Raw genomic sequence first — 20,769 nt, 5'->3', positions numbered from 1 at the left:
CAGGTCTCTTTGACGACGCTACACGCGGAAGACTTTGGCTTCATTGTTCACTCTCCGTGTCTTTTGGAATTATAATCTTTACGATTAAAGGGATTAATAAGTGTGAAGAGGGACGGCTGGCGGACGCGAAATCAATGAGCAATAATACACGTTGCAAAGCTGCGGTGTATAACGGTACCAGTGATCTTCGTTTCTCTCACCAGTCATCCAGGTATACAACGAGCATCACGACAATTGTATCCGGTCGCGCACATAATTCGATTGACAAAAATCCAGCAGACCGTTTGAAAAGCCTGTCAAGCACTTCCTCCTAGCTGAGCACAGCTTTTTTTGAAAATTAAATTCAAGTCTTCTTATACTTTCAACAATCCGATTTTCCATCGCCCCTATTTTCCTTCATTTATATAGCTCGTGGAAAAAGAATTTCAATCTCCCCGCAGCCGAGCGTCACGGAGCAGCGCAATCATTCTTTATATCCACCTGCCGCTGTTATTTCGGTACACGCAGCTCTTTCTTCGTTGGCGTTTGCGACAGATTGAATTCGCGCGCGCGCGCTGTCTGTGCGTGATATATCGCCGTATTTACCTTATACAAACTCGCTCTGTGCTGAGTTCACGAAAAGATAGCATTGGCCTATGCGCGAGGCTTTTCAATCTGGAGAGTTTTATACAAGCCCCGTTCCGTGCTCGATAAATTAAATCAATATGTACCGCCTTCGCAAGCTCGAGATTAGATACGCACAAGAGAGCGAATTGTGACCTTGCTGTCGATAAGGAAACATATATCTGATCGCGCAAAGAGGAAAAAAGCACAAGTGCGCGATAAAACAAAGCATACGCAATCGCCGCTAATTGCCGCCGAAGAAGTCTTCCACGCTTCCGATCGATTGGACGAACGAGTACAAAAAGAGCCCGAAGAGAACGCAATTCGTATTCCGAGCCCTATACGAGTCCTCAAAAGAGAGATAAATACACGGCACGTTTCATCCAGGCGCTGCAATAAGCTGCAGATTTTTCGGCTGTGTTAAGTGGCAGCCTTTAAAGGCCGCCGTGTGTACTTGATGGAGGACCGGTCCTGATGCGCGGCCGCCGCTACGCTCCGGACCTCCCAAATTCTCGTGATTTTTAAAGGCTCATCACACCCTAAGCATCGACGCGCGGCCGCAAAAAGTTTTAATAGATATTGCTCCCAGAAATCGGCACTTTTTTCGTTAGCCAGGACGTTATTATGGATTTTCTTTTGCTTTAGTGGAAACATATTCTATATATGCTACGCAATAATCGATGCGTGTATTAACATGTTGATCAATCGCTAATTAACATAGTTGGTTAGACGGACTCTATAGATCGGTTCCTGCTTGGGTTTGCCGTTCACTTCGATGTTTGACAATAATACACGTTCCTGCAGAGTGATATTAACCCGATGTAATTTCAACTGAGCTAACATATCGCGCACGCATCGGAGCAGAGCAATATAATTGCACTGAAGCTACATAATATACGTTTTGAAAATTCTCCCAACGAAAATTCATCATATCTCCAGCAAGTCTGTCTAAGAAATTTCGAATTCTCATTTCAAAGTTCAACGCAAATGTGACAATCATTAGGGAGCTCCGGCGAAATTATTAAACTAGTTTTCGAGCACCTGCTCGTGTATGGAGGCTGCAATTCATTAAAGGCGAGGCTACGGAGGTTTGCCAAAACACTTTGTAAAATTAACTACAGACAGAAGTTTTGATTTGATAAAGCTCCACTTAAAGAGAACTTGAAGCACAGAGACGAGGAGGCTACGCGTGCGCGCGTGTGTGTGCGCGTATAGTATAATATATAGCCGAAAGCAGGTCGATTTCTGCGAGTGACGAGCTTCGACGAGAGAGACTTGCCAACAATTAGTTACACAGGCGAATGTTTGCGATGCGCAAGTAGGCGAAACGCCTTTGACGAGCTGCAGCTAAGATCCTTCTGAGTCGAGTCTCTCGGCGCACACGCGTCTGCGCACACCTACTACGGGAATTAATTAATTCGAATAGTCTTTGCTGCGTGTGTGTGTGTGTGCTTCTACCATTCATGTATCGTTCGTCAAAGGACTGAGCAGAGCCAATTGTATGCGCATCTTCATAGAGTGTTTAAATAGAATGCGTGTGCGCGAACAGGGAGCATACCCTAATTGAAAGGTGTACATACGTTCGCGTGTGTGTACGGCGAAGCGTCTTAATGCCGAGTGATACATGCTAGCTTTCCTTCATGAAAATAGTAGCTCTTACACTGGTTTAGAATTTTTTCATTTAAACTTAAAAGAGGACGTAATCGCGGTTCTACATATTTTCAGAATCTCTCTCGAGACACGCAAAAGCAACCTTGATCCGAAAAACGTGCAGTGAGAAAAAGCAGCCCACGGAATCAGGTTAATTAAGAAAAGAACAGAAGCGTCGAAAAGAAAATTAGACGCAGCGCGAGGTCAGTGCGCAAAGGCTAAAACGACCTCCTCCTCCCGCGAGCGAAACAATAATAAAGCAGCGTCGCTGTCGGCGAGTTAGACCGGACATAGGTAGGATGTGCGCGACCGCAAGAGAGAGAGAGAGAGAGAGAGAGAGAGAGAGAGAGAGAGAGAGAGAGAGAGAGAGAGAGAGAGAGAGAGAGAGAGCGGATAAAAAGCGACGCTCTTGCTTTGCAGCGTCTAAATCTAAGCGCAAACACCAGCGTGCGCCACCTTTTCTTTCCCGTTCCCAGAGAGGTCAGGCCGAAGATAAGAAGAAGAGCACGACGAGCTTTCGGTTTGGCCCGCATTAGCGCATTCCTTTCTTGACCTCCTCCCGGAAGAGCAACAAGAAGAGAACGAGGCGACTCGGCGCGCTCGCGCGATTTCTCATCATACAACGCCGCGCTAACCCCTAAGTAGGATTTCTCGTAATCCCGCGGATTCGACACGGGGCCGCGGAGAGAGATAAGCCGGCCCCCTCGGCTCTCTCTCTCTCTCTCTCTCTGTCTTTCTTTTTCCTTCGAAAGCTGAAACTGATAATGCCGCGGCCACGGCACACGCGAAGAAAAGCGAGCGCGAGACTTTTTGCCGATGCTGTGTGTGTGAGGTTTGTAGCTGCACGAGGAGAGAAGAAAATCGCGAGCTCTAATGATCTGTTTTTTGGATGGGGAGATGCTGCAGCTGGAGCTTGCTTTATTGGCCGGGTGAGACGGGTTGAGAGAGATTATACGGAAAGGGAAGAGTTGGTTTTTTTCCGTTGTATTATTTTGGAATTATAATTTGACCAAATACATTGGAGGAACCTCCGCGTCGCAAATAAAACATTGTGTGAGAGGGCCATTGAAAACTCGAGCGCGTGAGTCAATTTTCTTGCCTCCCCGGTCGTGCGCAGTCAGCAATAGACCTCGCGAGAGAGCTTACCGGACGCGAGATCCCTTCGAAATGCGAATTGACGGAAAAACTACGTACGTAGCAGCGCTTCGAATTCGCCATCAACTTGTTTCAGTCTCGCGATAACCCACTTCTGCGTCAAATTTCAGATTCGAAAAATCACGCGTCGCGATGAATCTCTTAGCTCTCGCCTGAATATTACATGCGGCCGTCATCATCGCGCAGCTATTCGATCGCGGTGTATGGAGCCGATCGAAATCTTTTTTCCCTCACCCGGACCAGTAACGCATAACATATTTACAGGTCAAAGCGTAGAGAAGAGCGTCGATTTTTCAAGAAGCACGCTCCACACTTACCATAACGCGTGGGGAAGCAGTGAGAAAAATGAAGCAGAAAGCTCTCGCGAAATATATACATATATATATATATATATATATATATATATATATATATATATGTATGTGTGTGTGTATGTGTGTATAGCGTATAACCGCGCGCACGTAGCGCCGAGAAGTGCCGAGTCACGGGGTTAGTCGTTCCGCGGAGCAGTATAACCTGAAAGCAAAGGAAGTCGTTTTTAAAGCCCGTGCGCGAGCGAACGCAACTTTGATAAGGAGCAAATAGGAGGGCAAGGGCTTTTCGAGTCGAGGAATGATCTCGGCGCGGACGTTCTTTCTTCGCCCACTTCCGCCGGAGGGACATTTTTCGCTCTAGGGGGTATTATATTCAGAGCCATTTTTTGTCTCTCTTGCCCTTTCTCTCCCTCACTGCGTTCTCATATTTTTGCCCTTTAGAAGCTTGCTTATTTCTATCTTTGGATTAAGCTTCTTTCTGCCGTATACATCAGCTCTGGATCGTGTTTATACGAGATGATATTTATAATAGTCCGGATGGACAAAAGTGTACATTTCGGCTAAAGTGGCATCGACTAAACGAGGCTCGAACGTTTCTATACGTTGCACAAGAGGCTAACTGATATTTCGAAATGAGCTTCAATGTTTAATGGTACTTACTGGATAATACCTCTTTCGACATAATCGATTTCGTCATTCGAACGTGCACAAACATCATTGATACTCCGGACTAAAATTAACTGATTCCCCAGACAAAATGAGATGTCATTGTTAAATGTTAATTTACGGGGGGAAAGCCGGGCGTGTAGAGTCGAGCTGAAACACGAATTTTAGCTTAGTATACTTAGTATACGCTCGACCAAACTCAATTTGAAAATTCACTCTGCGCAGAACATTATTGCATAGCACTGCACACGTGAAAATTGCCACGATTAAAATGTAGTCTGAATTATTCAGTGGACCGTCGGGTCTCAACGATTTCGAATTTAATGACTTTCAGTCGTGTATACCAATCTGACGAGTGACAGTTTTTTTTTTCGCGCAAAGTCGAGTCAAGCGACGCCCCAGTTATAAGAAGAATACTTAGGAAAAGTCGTTCATCTCTCGCGAAGGAGGAAGAGTCTCTCTGGTCCCTTGATGTTTCAAATAACAATTTTTGGGAAATATTTTCTCTTATATATATAGTCGAACGCGGGGTATAACGATAAAAACGGTGCAAGGATGCACAAAAGCAGCAGTGGAATCCGCGAGAGGTGGCCCCCGGGGGACTTTCTTATTCGAAATTTACTTCCTCGTTTCATAGCCACCAACTTTCTTATAGGGGCGACCTTTGACCTGAAAATGCGCGGCGAGCGAGCAAGGTTTCTGGGCCCTTTATAACCATTCGTCCTCGTTTCCCATTCATTTCAATGCGGCACAAATGTGGCTTTCCGAAATTAGTCCCTCTAACCTCCCCAGCAGCGAATGAAAATTCTCCTACGCGTATATATCCTACCCCCTACGCATATCCTCGTGGATAATTACCACATTCAGTTTCCCTGCGGAAATTTTTAATTACGCGCGCGCGCTGAGCGGTCGAGTTAAATAAATTTGCTTCTTTTATTATTTTTGTCGTAATTAAAAACGGCATTCAGAGCCGCAGAGAGAGCTCGAAAAATAATACAGTGTAATGCGCTCTCGTACAATTTGTACGAGAAAAGGTAAGAATGTATGGATCCAGGAAGGCAAAACGAGCGAGGCTAGGCCAGAGAGACACAATGAAACCGGGAACGATATGTCACGATAAGGCGCGGCGGGCGTCACGCGAGATGATACGGATAGTGTGGTCGAGCCGCGGAAGCTAAACAGTCCTCGGCGGAAATGACGCTCGCCACCTCCGAGCCCGATTTACACGGCCTCGTTCGCGGAAACTCGATCGAGTCTGGCTAAATTCTCTCTCTCAGCGCGAGCCCTAGCTGTACTGTAGCTGGGCTGTGCTCTAAATAGTCCATCACGCGACTGAAAGATCAGGCTGAAAAGGGGTAGCCAGCTGGAGATGAGAGTTTTTATTTTCAATAAAACATAGGACGATTCTTTACTTCAGAAGTTTGGGCTATTCGTCAAAGTGTAATTTGACTACTGCGAGAGGAGAGCCGCGGGTAGTATATAGCCCCTGGAACTGCCCAAGTTTTGCCATCCTAACTTTTTACGGCATTATAGGTCGCGGGGCTGAGCGCAAATATAAACGTATTTCTCCGTGTATATAACATCATCCGCTTTAAACGTCCCGCTCGCGGTGTAAATATAGCGCATGCTTTCATGCTATACAGTTCCATTTGAATATAAAGGTCATCGATTACTAATACCTTCCAGCGCGCGTATAAGTTTATTTCTAAGGCGCATCAAAATTTTACAGCTCCGTGGAGATATCGAATCTTTAGCAACTGGAATTCCGACGTCGATGCAATATGATTCAATAAATTTTATCCGAACAATTATTGAATTGCATGAAAGACGAGGACAATCAGCTGAACTCAATATATAACAGAGCAAATGGCGCACCAGCAAAGTAGCGATCTACTCTTGAACCCACTCGAACCCATAACATCAAAAATAGATTTTCTGCGGAGGCATCATCTCCATCAGAGACGACGCACCGCACACGTGTGGCGGCTGCACAAAAAAGCTTCCAAGATTACACGAAGAGAGAGAGAGAGAGAGAGAGAGAGAGAGGCGGGAGAGTCAAGTTGAACGTTTCTCGTCGCGCGCGCGCGACACACACGATTCCGCGGGCGGGCCGGTACCTCTCCCGCTCCTTCTTTTAATGCTCACGCAGCGTATTTATGGCCCCGCAGAGCGCGCGAGACGAAAATAAAATCCGATAGGGTGGAACAGGTGATGGTGGCAGAGCGCCAGAAAAACGTGAATGGACTTCGCGTGCATACGATAAATCTCCATAAATATGTATGAACGTCTCTCCCAAGGGATATAACCCTTTCCCTCTCTCTCTCTCTCTCTCTCTCTCTCTCTCTCTCTCTCTCTCTCTCTCTCTCTCTCTCCTCTGCGTGTGTTACTCCGCAGCAGCCCACCTTTTTCGACGCCCTTTATCTTCTTTTGTTCTTGTTTGCTTTGTTATTTATTCATGCGCCGGACGAGCGCGCGTCTCGCTTTACTATCTTTGCGCGCTTTTCTCATCTCGTCCACTCGCTCTCTTTCCCCCTGACACCGGCGCGGTCCGTGTTGTTGTAAGGACCCGCGGCTCGTCGGCGTGTTTGTGCCCGATTCGAAGCAAAAACAGTAGCCTGTGCGGATTAATTGCGGCGTCGCCTTCGCGATAAGGATTTTCGGACGTAATTGGCCGTGTTTATCTTGTATAATGTAACACTCTCTGTGTCGGGGAAAGAAGGGCCGAATTTACATTAAGCATCCGAAGATTCCACCTGATAAAAATCGCCGTAGAGCACACTGTGTTATCGAGAGCGAGTCCGGCACTAGTCGTTAGGAAGGCCGTGCACTGTATAAAGCGGACAATATTAAAGCCCGCCGTGCGCGGTGCACAGTCCTCGGTGTCAGTTGAATTAAAGGAGATGGCGGTTTTTAATGCACTGCTTATGGTCCCAGCCGCCGGGAGCTGAGCTCATTGCCTCAGAATACACAGCGGCGAACAGTTAGCGATGTAAATGTAACCATTGAGGGGACCGTCTAGGCAACATCGCCGTCCAGATACACTCTGCTCGGGGGATTTCGGGTGTCGTTTGCACATTGGGAATTGTTTTCCACGCGCGCACCACCGCCGGCCTCGAATACAAATGAGAGGGAGAAGCTCTCCGCGCAACAAGAAAGCAGCGAGATATAATGGCCGCGCGCGGGCTTTTTTCTTCGGGATGACGCGAGGCCATCAGCGATAAATAACCATCGCACAGGATTTTAATTAACAATAATAATGAGTATGCACGCGCAATAGAATCCCCGTGCTCGATATTGGAATAATGCTGGATCAGACCGACTTCGAATTAAATTTTGTTAACTGCTCCCGATCGAAAATTCATCGCACTTTGTGCGCGTATTATTGTTTATATATTATAATTTTGCTTTTAGCGTGCCGATGCATTATCATGTTACATTGTCTTTCGGTCGTATGAATTATTGGCGAACTGCATTGAACATATAAAACAATGGCAAAATATTAAATTTCACTCGCATTGTTGCCCACGTGAGTAATTATTCGCGATGGCTCATTCAATAAAGCGCATATTGTGATTCTAAATATGTATCCTACGTCGAACACGTCGAAGACTCCATTGTACTTCGCGCGCGCGACGTTCAATCTCCACGAATGATTATGTTCAGGTCAGCGCGAACGAGGCGAACCGGGAATACGAGTCTGAAAAACATCGCGGCACACTTCGGAGGCGTGAAACTTCAGACGGAGCAAAGAAAAAGCGTTCAAAGCGTACATGTAGCGCTATAATGAGATTGCTTTAATCAACGGTTGCGGCCGATGTGTACGTAATCAAAACATAGCGCGATTGATTGACGTTTGTGGTCATTCGGACGACTGGCCGGTCGATTAACGACCCGTCAAATTTTCACTGCTATACGGCGGCGGCGTGCTGCTCTGGCTTTGCAAGCGCCTGATGACGGCGGCATGTACGTATATAGCATCAGCACGGAGACTCGCAGCTGCAGCGGTGGCTTGTGCCTCGTACAGCCAGATTTAGCGAGAGTTAGAGTGCCCTTTTACCCTGTGTCTAACAGGATTACCGGCGTCAAAGGGAAGAGTGTCGCGTGCTTCAGACAGGTGACATAGCTGCTGACGCGCGCCGCTCTTCTCTTCGACCTGGCTATCGGCTGCATAGGCGGCGGATTCTTCTATAATGGTAATCGCGGAGAAGCTTTTTGAGAGCATGGAAATTTGCCGCATGTACACTTTGCAGATTGGAATAAAGTCGAAGAAAATTCGATTTGGAATTTAACTAAAGTCTAATTGACCTAGATGGGTTGATCCATAATGGAAGCTTTCTACTAATTTAATCAAAGCATCGTTTGGAATAGCTCGCGTACAATACAGCTTCGTTTGGAATGTGATACGGAATGGTAGGCATGCATATGTAACAGAATATTTGATTTTGGTTACTCATGCTATACAGTATTTTGGTTTACATTGCTACTCTGCTATCAAAGTCGAACAAGAGAAACACGATCACAGTGCAGTGTATTGCAGTGTTTCCCTCGAAAAAATTCGCAGAATCTGCTGAAAATTCTGGCTAAGGTAGAGAGACGCTAATGTGAGTTTAATAGGTTAGCATAATCACCAACTGATTCATAATGTATGAATTTGATTGTATTAATATTTTACATTGTTGTATTTGATACAGTTCTACTTCACTATCTGTACAAAGTTATATGATACGCATACACTGCACTTGATTTCACTCGAGCGTACCAAGTCCTACTACTACACTATGTATGAAAAAACAGTGATAAATTCGATCGAAAATCATCGCCGCGATTATTAAATATTTTGTTTCGGAAAAATCAAAAATACATCCGCATGCGGCCTACACGTCAAAACGCTGTGAAACTCGATGATTTACACGTCGAAAGGCGAGCCTGGCGAACATAGAAAAAAGGCACTTTCGAATCAGTCGACCTCAATGCATCAATTTTCATTGAAATGTCGGGTAGAGATCTGTGATTTAAATGTCGATAAAGTTTGCCGCGGCGGCCAGTACACAGCAGCAGCAGCACGTGTCTGAAAAGAAAATAAAATAAACAAAAAAAAAATCCAGCGAAATGGAACAAAAACATCCCTTCTGGCTGGCAGCAGCGCGGCAGAGCTGCCCTGCGCGCAAGAGGGAAAAAGCTGTCCGCGAGCAAAATACAAAAACCCAACGGCCCTTGAACGCATCAATAGGAAGTAATCTACGTGTAAATGCAGTCGTTTTCCCTTTTCGCCCGATGGCTTCGAAGCGAATGCAGTCATCAGGAGTGTGCGCACACAACAGCCGCCGCGACAGCAGCAGCAGCATCCGGTATGCGGGTTATATTTCTGCAGCGACGGAAGACCGCGACACCAGCCGCTCCTGCTGCTGAATCAGAGAAGAGCGCGCGACGAATCTACATTTAAATCATGCACCGAGTTCACATTTGCATTTGCTCGAATTTTCAGTCAACAACTTCCAAATCGGCCTGCGCTCGCGCCGCGTTCTTTCCCCTCAGGCCATATAAATATACCCTAGACGCGAGCGCGTGTGTGCGTGCACAGGTTTGGCGGGCGCTGCATGAATCACGTGACATGCGAGAGGGCGCTGGGCTGGCCCTCTCCGCCAGCCGTGTCTCTGTCAGCGGAAGAAATGAATTTCGCCCAGATTTATCGCCTACGATTTATCGACGACACTTTTTTCAATAAACATCCCCGAGTGTCGTAAACGCACGCGCGGGCGGGCGACGACGAAAAATAAAACAGAACAGAGCAAACAGCAAAGGTTGCGCGTAGCAAAAGAGGGAGAGCGGCGCAAGCGTCTCTGATTATAAAGGACGCGCAGCGGTGTGCGGCTGTGCAACAAATTTCCATTGTTCTTTTTTAATTTTCCTTTTCTGAGCTCGGAGCCCGGGCTATGACAAAATAGCCAGATAATTCATCCGCCGGGATTAGGCGGCGACCCCGGAACACGTATAAGACCAACGCGAGAGAGAAAGGACCCCGGGCTTCCCCTTAAATTATCGCGTGGTCGTCTCTTCAAAAGAAGACGGCTCTCTCTCTCTCTCTCTCTCTCTCTCTCTCGCTGTGTTTGGAAATAAAATTCCGCCCCGCTGCTCCCGCAAGGCTAGCTGGGCGTGAATTTTTTCGGTAACGAGGGCCTCCGTGTGTGTCGCCTCTCTTCCTCCCGTTTGAATTATCCCGAAATAACGTCAGACTCAAAGCGAGTTTTCTCCGCCGGCTTCCTCGCGCTTTCTGACCGGGGAATTAAGGCCAATTTGCAGAATTCGACTGCTAGTTCGTTTTTCTTATCTTTGCGCTTCTGTTTAAAGCAGCCTTCAATTTTATCATCAGTTATAAACATAGCCTTTGTAACATACACGCGGACCGAATAGTCTCCAATTTCTTGCGCAAACATGTACCGTCGTTATTCCATTATACCCGGTAGCAACATGTGTGTATTACAAGCAAAAAACTTTGAACAAATCCGTGGAAATTGTTTCTTTTCCCGGGAGCTGTTCCACCACCGACGCGGCGGAAGTTCTCTCGCGCCCGGTAAACACGCTAAGCATAAGAAGACGCTCGCTCGGTGCAATGTCCCCGCCGCGTAGTTTTCTCGACGCCGCCGCCGCCACCTCCGACGACGCGTGTAATTCTCACGACAATGTAAACACACAAGTCTAATTTTTTCTCCTCGTCGCGGGTTGAAACTGGAAATACCGCACCCGTGGGAAATTACACGTAGCCCAGCGATTGACGTACATAAAACATTATATGCGCTCGCGAAGAGCTGCGCGGACGAAGGCAAGTTGAAAAATAAAAAGACGATATGCAGTGGGTTATAAACGCGTTCTTCGCCCCCCGCCAATTTGCTTTTTTCATATCACCTACACACCTTGCTGCAGTAAAAGAAGCGGGAGGAGAGAAAGAAGACGGAGAAGGAAGTGGGAAGAGAAAAAAGGGGGTGTGCAGGAGGTTATTGGCCTCGTCTCTAGCACCCGAGAGATACATAGAGCTAAGCCAGTTTCGTCGCCTTTGTGCTATTATATCCGCTACGGGCCGCGCTCGCGAGAGCTGATTTTCCGATAGCGCACTTTTCTTTTTCCGCTCTTGAAGGGTGCTTCACATTACGGCGGCGACAACGAAAAACCTCTACATATACCACGTCGATTGACACGCCGCTCGGATCTTTGCTTCTTCCGCCGCGCTGCTGTATCGACGGAGGAAAAAAGATCACACGCCTTGAGGGATAAGGCCTTGGAACAATGAACGACGACAGCTTCTATAGTAGACTGACGGGAGAAGAAGCTGGAGGAGCGCCAGAGAGAGCGTTTTTAATGTTTTTACAACGGCTCTGTATGGGTTTTCGATTTTAATTAATTCTTTGATTAAAAATTGAATTTTAAATTGAGTATTGTATACAGAGAAAGCTTTCGGTCAAACGGCGGAAGCACGCCCAGAGGTAAATTGAGTATTATGAAAATTCCTCTTACGCTTATGAGAAAGAATATTAGCACTGCAGGCGGCTCCCGGTGCAAAAGTGATCCAGCAAGGAATTTTCAATTTGCGACCATCCATTTTGATTTCTCACGCAGCACTTTTGAAAGTTTAATAAATCCAGGAATTCAGCCGTTAAGTATAAGCAAAAATGCCTTTGAAATTAATGCAATAAATTGTAAACTTATTGATGCGCGTCCAGCTCAGTAGAGCTGCTTGAAAAAATTAACAATGTCGGCTAAACAATGACGATTCCGAAGCGCGGAAACGGAGCGAGGCTACTTTTTTATGCAGAATTGAAACGAAGAGTCAATTAAATCGCGAGCTGCAGCGGCGCGAGAAAGTGCGAGGATGTATAACGAAATCGTTTTATGCAGCTTCTCCAAGCAGCTCTCTCTCTCTCTCTCTCTCTCTTTCTCTCTCTCTCTCTCTCTCTCTCTCTCTCTCCCTCTCTCTCTCTCTCTCTCTCTCTCTCTCTCTCTCGAGGAAGCGGCAAGGGACGAGGGATGAGCGTATAAAGAAAAGTGGATACAAAAGGAGAAAGCAAAAAGTGAGTGGCGCTTAAAGTGTTGGAAGATATAAAACTCTTTCCATGTTGGAAGTTATACCCATTAAAGATTGATAAACCATCAAGGTGGAAGAGAGCCAAGGATGGGCGACAGACGCGTCGAGCGGAGAGAAGGCTGCTCAAGGAGAGATATCAGGGATAAAAGAAAAAACAAGTAGAGAGAATAGAAGTGAAAAAGGTTGGCCGCGCTGTATAAGACTGAGAGTGGAAAGAGAATAAGTTTGAAAACAGAGTCTGCGAGACAGAGAAGAGCTAAGATCGAAGTGTATTTGGCACTTTGCCACTTTCCGCCAACGGATTTCATTCTACTTTCTAGCCGTTGCTTAATTTATCTAACTATATAGTAAGAAACAATCGTGAATTTCGAGTCTTCGAATATATTCATGATTCATCTACTGCTGACAAAGCGCATTCGCGAAAAGCAAAAAGCCAGCACGACCTGCATTCGCAGCAAGCTTTCCGTAATTGAAAACATTTTTAATTGCGTCTTCTCTGCGCGCAGTAACCGATCGATTCAATTGCAAAAACTCGTCTGCTCGCAAATTAATGCGCGTTCGATTCCAATTACCGCTTAATATTCCCAGGCATTTCGCGCAGGTATAAATATATCGTTTCGGGTCACGCTGCGGTGCAACTCGAACAATAGGCGCAAACGATTAAGTATCACGGAAGTCGGGCCGCGCTCGTTTCCGCGTGGAAGTATCCGAGCGATACGCGATCGTTTTTCGCATAGTCCTTCAAGCCCGCGGGCATGACGATACGAGAGAGAGGGGGAGGGTAGACTCGTTAGATCTATATGCGACTACACACATTTACATATCGTTCGAGACCAAAAGCCACGGAAGCGCTCGATAAATAAACGATAAAGTCACTCGGCTGTGAATCCCCGGTCCATACACGGACCTATACGCGATCGGGGCCATAGTCGCGAGCGCGCGCATGGCCAGTCATTATCCTCGATTAATCGAATAAATCAATTAGCGGATCGGTTCGATAATGATAACGAACGACTCGCAGGGATCCTCGCTCGGGTGCGCCGGCCGCTGCGCTGCACTACACCTCTTATTTGTCGGTCAGCCGGAAGCAGTTTACTCGCTAGCCTTATTCCGTAATGCGCCATGGCGCAAGCTCTCTAGTCATCTTGCTAATGCGCTTAATTGGCCTTTCATGAAATTTTAGTTTGAAGTACACTTCGCTCGACTATAACGGATGTACTTGTGCGCGGTATCTTTAGAAGAAGACTTCGATATAACTCCGTTTCGAAATGATTTCGCGACTATAGCGAAAAGCTTCGATACACTTCCCTCCTTTGCTTCATCGGATGCAAATAAAGCGAAAGAAGCGCTACAGCAGAGTAATAAAATCAGTCTCTAGTTACCTCGGCAAACGGCTCGACTTCAGCTCCAAATGGATTACGTCGTCAGGCTGCAACTCGAGAGTGACGCTCGAACGCACCTGAAGCGGTATTCGTATACAGACACGCGAATTGTTTTTACACCGCGCATCCGTCCGCTGCTAAATTCAACGATTCCATTATTTGCAAGGCTCATCCATAGTGATGCCGATTACAATAACAAATAAGCGCCGCCGACGCGTGGCCCTCGATATATCGGTCCTCGGAGATCTTTAGTCGTAGGATCGACTTCGGGCATACACGTAGATGTATAGACATAGGCGGCGAGCAGTTATCCGCACAAGAGAGGGAGAACAGACAGAAGGGGCGCATAATGTAGCGGCTGCACGACCGGCTCGCTTCGTGACCGGGCCCTGAAACCGCTTTGTATACAGAGTCCCAGTGTGATGTTAATAATACGCCGTCAGGTCGTGTGTGATGATCGAGAGAGAAAAGTGGGTGCGACTTTTCGCTTAGGCACGTTGAGCAATCACGCTGGAATTCGAGATTATGGATGAACCGGGTCGTCGCCGCCGCCGTCGGTGAATCAACATTGCCGCGTGTCTGGAAAGGCCTACCGTTAATGTTCTGTGAGCTAATACTGGATCTGTTACTTTGATTCTCACTCTCTCTCACTCTCTCTCTCTCTCTCTCTCTCTCTCTCTCTCTCTCTCTCTCTCTCTCTCTCTCTCTCTCTCTCTCTCTCTCTCGTGATAGAAAGTTAAGTTAAGTTAGAACTAGCTGAGTCTTCGGTGTACGCTTTTGACGTGAATGGACGTAAGTTGTCTATCTTGCTTGATTTTTTGTATTCGTTTTGGCGTGGCACGTCAAATCGACGATAAATTATGCGCTTAATCGAGTTTGAAAGCAAAGAGATCAAAAACTCGGTATTAGCTAAGTGTTTTATATCGAGCAGCGTGAAAGGGAAGGCGTAAAAGAGTTTCTTAGAAAATAATAAAACTTTTCAGCAAATTACTTGCGCTTTTAGCGTGTACGAGAGCAAAGGAGTATATAGAGTGCGGGGTTCTTTGATACAGAGCTAGGCTTCAAAATTTCTCTAGTGAACCTCAAAGTTGCATAGACCTTTTTTAATTACTCGCTCAACTTTCGGCAAAGCTTTAATTTGAGCTAACTTGCTATAGAAAAGCGAGAATCCACCGCAACCGCGGCGTCTTTGATAATTCGACCTTAAACGAGCGCGAATAATTTAGTTAGGTTGGAATCGGTAGTAAATACTCAATGTTTTCTATATTAATTTATTAAATAACACATTTGAGATCTAACAGAGTCATACAGTACTCGTGATGATCAATAATAAAAAGTTGAAGATTCACAAGCTAATCCAATTACGTTTCCAGTTGCAACGTCAAGTCAACGATTGCAGCAATGCTAATGTATACAACTCGCAAGTTACGAATTCACAGACGTACGCGTGCTCCTTCTGATTGACATGCACATGTGCGCCAATTTCGCCTGCGAGAGTCGTGTTCCCAGATTTTCGCTGTTTGCACAGACTTGCATTTGACGAAATAGCCGAAGACGTCTGAATTAGAGCCATAGACTGCGCAAACAGTGAAAGGTTAAAAAGGTCTAGAGATAGAGAATAAATACAGATTCGAGGCCGTAAACTGGAAGGACGTCGCACAGGGCTCAAACGAATCGTAATGCTTCTTCGAGTGTAAATACGGAATTCGTTTTATTATTTGTTTATAGTTACGTTTCCGAAACGCAAAGCGCGTTCTTGTTTGTAAACATACGATGTGCTCGTTCTTGTCCTTTGACGAGACGAAAGTAGGTACGGCTTAGTCGAGGAAAAAAATGTTTACTCGCCTTGGAAGCTTTGAGTTTTGTGCCATGAAAGAAGATATCTCGTACAGCTTTTGCGTGACTTTTGCAATTTGTTAGTCTGGGATGCTGCGAATAAAAAACCGCTGCCAATTCATTGGCACGTAGCTTCCTCCAACTAAATGTATAATTCCAATAAATAAAATATTGTTTTAATATACAGTATATCTGCCTGCTAATGTATGAGTCGATTTTTGATATATAATTTAATGTATAAGTTTTGGATGGGTCATTGTCCAAAAGTTTGTAGAGTGCAAACCCCTCTGTTTTTTTATTATAGAATACGAACACTGACGTCAATTTTTTTTTCACAGAAATTCACGCATGTTTACTTGTGTTCCTAACCAACCTAACCATCATAAAACAACAGGCTATTCATTAGATAGGTCGCTCGCGCAATTTTCGAGAAAACGATTTTTATATATTAGCTCTTTACTTGGAAACAGCTCGACAAAATCGTTTAAAATTTTAGCAGCAGATAGATTTCTTCATGGTAAATCACCATATAAAACTTTGAAGCATTTGGCTACATTGTTTTAGAGATATAAAGATTCAAAAAATTAAAAAAAAAATTGAAACCTTCATAACTTACGAACCATAGGGATTTGAAAGCTGTGCAATGAACTTAGCCAAAACATATAAAATGACTACTTTTTCCCAAAATGTCAAGTGCAATAAGGCCTTTTTACGTCCGTAATCACGGCACGAAAAAAACTCATTTTTTCAGTTTTTGATTTATTACTGAAAAAATAAGTGGTCAAATCACTTGAAATTTTAATGGGATATAGTTTGACACGTGACCCATCGACATAATTTTTCGTGAAGTTATGATGTTTAGTTTCAGAGATATGAATTTTTAAACAAAAATCACATTTTTCATTTTATCTGCCGAACAAAGAGGTCGACCCCGAAGACCAAACGATCAAAAGTAGGTAATTTTATTCTCTTGTAAATGCATTATAGCTAAATTGTTTGTAACAATGGGATGATTGAAAAAAAAAACGCGAAATAGTCTTTTTCAAAAATCAAAAAATGGCCATAAAAAATGGTTAAGGAAACAAAAAATAACGGTTTTTTTCCGAATTCAGAATCCAAAAATATACATGCATGTCAAATTTTATTGATATTGACGGAGTAGTTCCAGAAATATTATGGTATGCACACACACACGCACAACACACGTGCGCACGCACGCAGGTACACACACATCCATACGGACATTTTCTAAAAACACTTGATTTGAACTTCCAACACACCAAAAAGTATTTTCTAGAAGTTTTGACGAAACTCAAAATTTTACTATTACAAAGCTTCTTCTAGGAGGAAGCAAAAGTAAAAAACTTTGCATACGTTTTCCAAGAATCACATGAGATTTGAAAATTAGATGCAAACAGTTAGAAAAAGAAGAATTCAACTTTAAACAAAATAGGATAGGATAGATAAATAAAATAGGAATTCGTCGTGACGTTAACTGGAAATCATCGAGTGAAAATATCTTTTTGAAGAGGAAATATCATTATGAGAACTCTTGGCTCTACCTAAGATGTGCAAAAGTGCTTCTTTTTTCCTCTATTCTCTGACTACGGATACTTCTGCTAACAGTCTGGAAAAAGATGAGGAAACCCTTAGCAGTAGCGCAGATAATTCAAGTCTAGATCGGGATAAAAAGCTTTTCGCATCATTTACATTCGATTAGACTTCTCTTATTCCCTTGCTCTATTTTTCCTCGAGTTCCACTCTTTTGCTTTCCGCTATCTAAGAGCAAGGAACAAAAGAAGGAGATCACGAGAGGAGAAGAAGAAGAAGAAGAAGAAAAGAGAGAGAGAGAGAGAGAAAGAGAGAGGCAGAAGTTAGAAAAAGAGAAATATCGAAGTCGGTGGAAGATAAAGGGGAAAAGACAGGAACCACGACTGGTCATGTCGGAATCTTTTGTCGTCCTGCTTCTGAGCGCGGAGTACGTCACTCCTCCTTGAAGCCAAGGACGTTGACTACGACGACGTCTTGCTTACTCGGGATAGTGATGACTTTTCTTATTGTCAGCGAGGCTCGATTGGAAACGAAATGGAAGATATCGGAATTCTTTCACACCATCGTATAAAGGTTTCGTGGGGAAATGCAAATCGAACCGTCGATCGAACGTATTGCGCAGGGCTTCTACTCTCTGTGCTGCGTTTTGCTGCCCGAACGGCGAAAACTAAAGAAACTCGGATATTCTTCGAAAACTTCGTTTTCTCTCTTATGCTTATCAATTTTCCTTCGTTTTTGAACAGATTTTCATTGACAATCTAGTTGCAGTTGATCCCAATGAATCGTAGCTTTTTGTAAAAGCTATTTTTTAATGAATTTGTCAGTTTTCTTTAAAAGCGTAAGTGAACGAAGATAGATATTAATAACACTGTAAACTATAAGAACCCATGTGTTATTGCATTTTTATGGGGTAATAATAGTATTTCATAGCCTATGATAAGTTGTATACGATGCATCGTCGGTTCCTACAAAGAGTAGTATACGGTTCAGATTTGCCACGAAAGCTAGTACGGTTCAGATTTGCCGCGAAGACTAGTACATTTCAGATCTTTCTCGCATGAAAAAATCTAATTGTTTTTAGATTTAGTTAATTAGATTTTTTATGCGGGAAAGATCTGAAATGTACTAGTCTTCGCAGCAAATCTGAACTGTACTAGTCTTCGCGGCAAATCTGAACCGTACTAGTCTTTATAGCAAATCTGAACCGTACTACTCTTTGTAGGGACCGATGACACGATGTTGTAGATAAACTTCTTTTATTGTTTTATTAAATAATTTATTTCTTTGTATAAACTGAAAATTCTGAGTTCCAAAATGGGCTGAGTTGAAAACAGTACTAAAAAAATTTCCGCCGGCACTTCATGAAATGTTATTACAACAATTACTGTTAGATTATTTTATAGTAAATTTCGAGCAATCCTAGCTGATTTTCTTAGTGGGAATATTTTTGGGAAAATTATTGCTTATGTATATGTAATTGAATTTTAAAGAAGAGGTCTTTCGCACGCACATTTATCGTTAGTATTGGATTATAAGTTAAAATTAACAAATCCTGATAAGATTGATGAACATATCTCAGCTGAAATTCCTGATGAGAATGATGTGCAATCACAAGAATTAGTATTCAAACATATCTTACATGGACCAGCTCATTAAAAAAAAACACATGTTATGATGTAGTTACAAAAACTTGTTCAAAAAAATTTTCAAAAACTTTTTATGATGCAACGCGCTTGAAAAAAAGTGGTTGAAAAGAGTGTTTTTCCTAGATATCGCCGTTGTAATAATGAAAATAATAACTATGTCTACAACAAAAGGCTTTATGGTAAACCTGGAAAGGTTGATAATAATAGAATGGTTGTTTCCTATAATCCAACTCTTGTTAGAAAATATAACTACCATATTAATGTTATATATTGCTTTTATTAAAGTGAGTAAAAATGATGAAAATAAAGCAATGTACGATGAAATAACAGAATACATTGATTGTAGACACGTAGGGCCAATGAAAGCTACATCGCGTATTCAAGAATTACCAATTTATGCTTGCTATTCTCATAGTGTAGTTAAATTAGCTATTAATTTACAGAATCAACAAAAAATAGTTTTTGATGAACACAACATTGATATTGATTCTCTCAATGACGAGACAACTTTAACAGCATGGTTTAAACTAAATAAAATTGATGATTATGCCAGAAATTGTTGGTATTGTGATATACTAAAACATTATGTTTTTACGAAAAAAAGTGAATCAGGCGTAGAAACTATTCAAATACTTTAGGAATATTAATCCGTGTGATTTCTAACGAACAAGAGTTATTACACTTAAAATTAATATTACACAGAGTTAAAGTGGCAACCTCATTTGATGATTTAAAAAACTTTGAAAATAAAACGTATTAAACTTTTACTGAAACAGCAATAGCCATGGGATTAACTGAAAATGATGAAGAAATTTTTCATATATTTGATAATGCATGTACAATTATGTTACCAGAGCAATTGCGTTTGTTTTTTTTTGCTTGGTTTTAACAAATTACCATTAGCACGAACTGTTTGGGAAAAATACAAGAATTTTTTTATGAAGACTTTGTAGTAACTTGAATTCATTTGCATGGGATGAAAATTGTAATGTTTTTTTTCTATTAAAGTAAGCCAAATATAAACTAAAAGTTTTATAGCATAGCTTGCTTTTCTTTTTTTACCTCGCTTTACTTTTTAAATTTCTGAACTAGCGTGAGTAAAATGTTTTTTATTATAGAAAAAACGCGTTATCCTCAAAGACACTAGCACACCAATTTGAATGGAACGTGAGAGTTGGCGAGCGAAGCGAGTAGGGGGGTATCCTCCTAGTTTAAAATAAAAGATGTTCGAAATCATAAAATTGCGATTTCATCCCTGGTAGAAATCGATATAAGTTTAAAGCTACAACATACCACGTATTACTAGAGATGGGCGAAAAATAGGTCCATTTTTCGACCAGCGATGAAACGCTTTTTCGGACATTTTTTACGCATTTATTACTATAATTAATGGCGTGGATTATCTTATTGTGAGATCTAATTGCACCGGCGAACTTCGCCTCGAGATCCTTTTCGGGTTCTTTCACCCATAAAAACTTCCATCTTTTAGATTGTTCGGGATATCGTGCTCTTATTATTATTATTTTCTTTTTTCATTAAAACTTTAGTAGTACATATGCAAGACAATTTTGCATTAAGTATTTATGAATTTAAATTCGATTAATATAAATAAAATAAAAATAATATATTCTTCAGGCTCCTAATGATTGTCCGATTTCTATTGGGGAGAGATAGCTTAATCAACTTTTACCATATACTAGCGTTATTTTGAATTATCGTTGTAGACTTTTTTAAGTAAATTTGTAGGATATATTACTTATGTTTTAATTCTTATAATACTAATGTTGTATCAATTAATTACATATTTAGTTAAAGGATAAATAAATAAAAACTTTGTGACACTTTTATTTATTTGTTTTATTAGTATATTGACATTCATACATATAGTA

General features: G+C 42.9%; 1 protein-coding gene across 1 annotated transcript in view; it reads right to left on the bottom strand.

Moving 5' to 3' along the window:
- Positions 1-20,769, bottom strand: part of LOC100119928 (alpha mannosidase I) — a 273,587-nt gene that overhangs the window by 163,742 nt on the left and 89,076 nt on the right. The window lies entirely within an intron of this gene.

The sequence above is a fragment of the Nasonia vitripennis genome (genome assembly GCF_009193385.2).
Source record: "Nasonia vitripennis strain AsymCx chromosome 3 unlocalized genomic scaffold, Nvit_psr_1.1 chr3_random0004, whole genome shotgun sequence".
NCBI lineage: Eukaryota > Metazoa > Arthropoda > Insecta > Hymenoptera > Pteromalidae > Nasonia > Nasonia vitripennis.
Note: the sequence above shows the minus strand (reverse complement) of the source record. Positions and strands in the feature narration are given on the sequence as shown.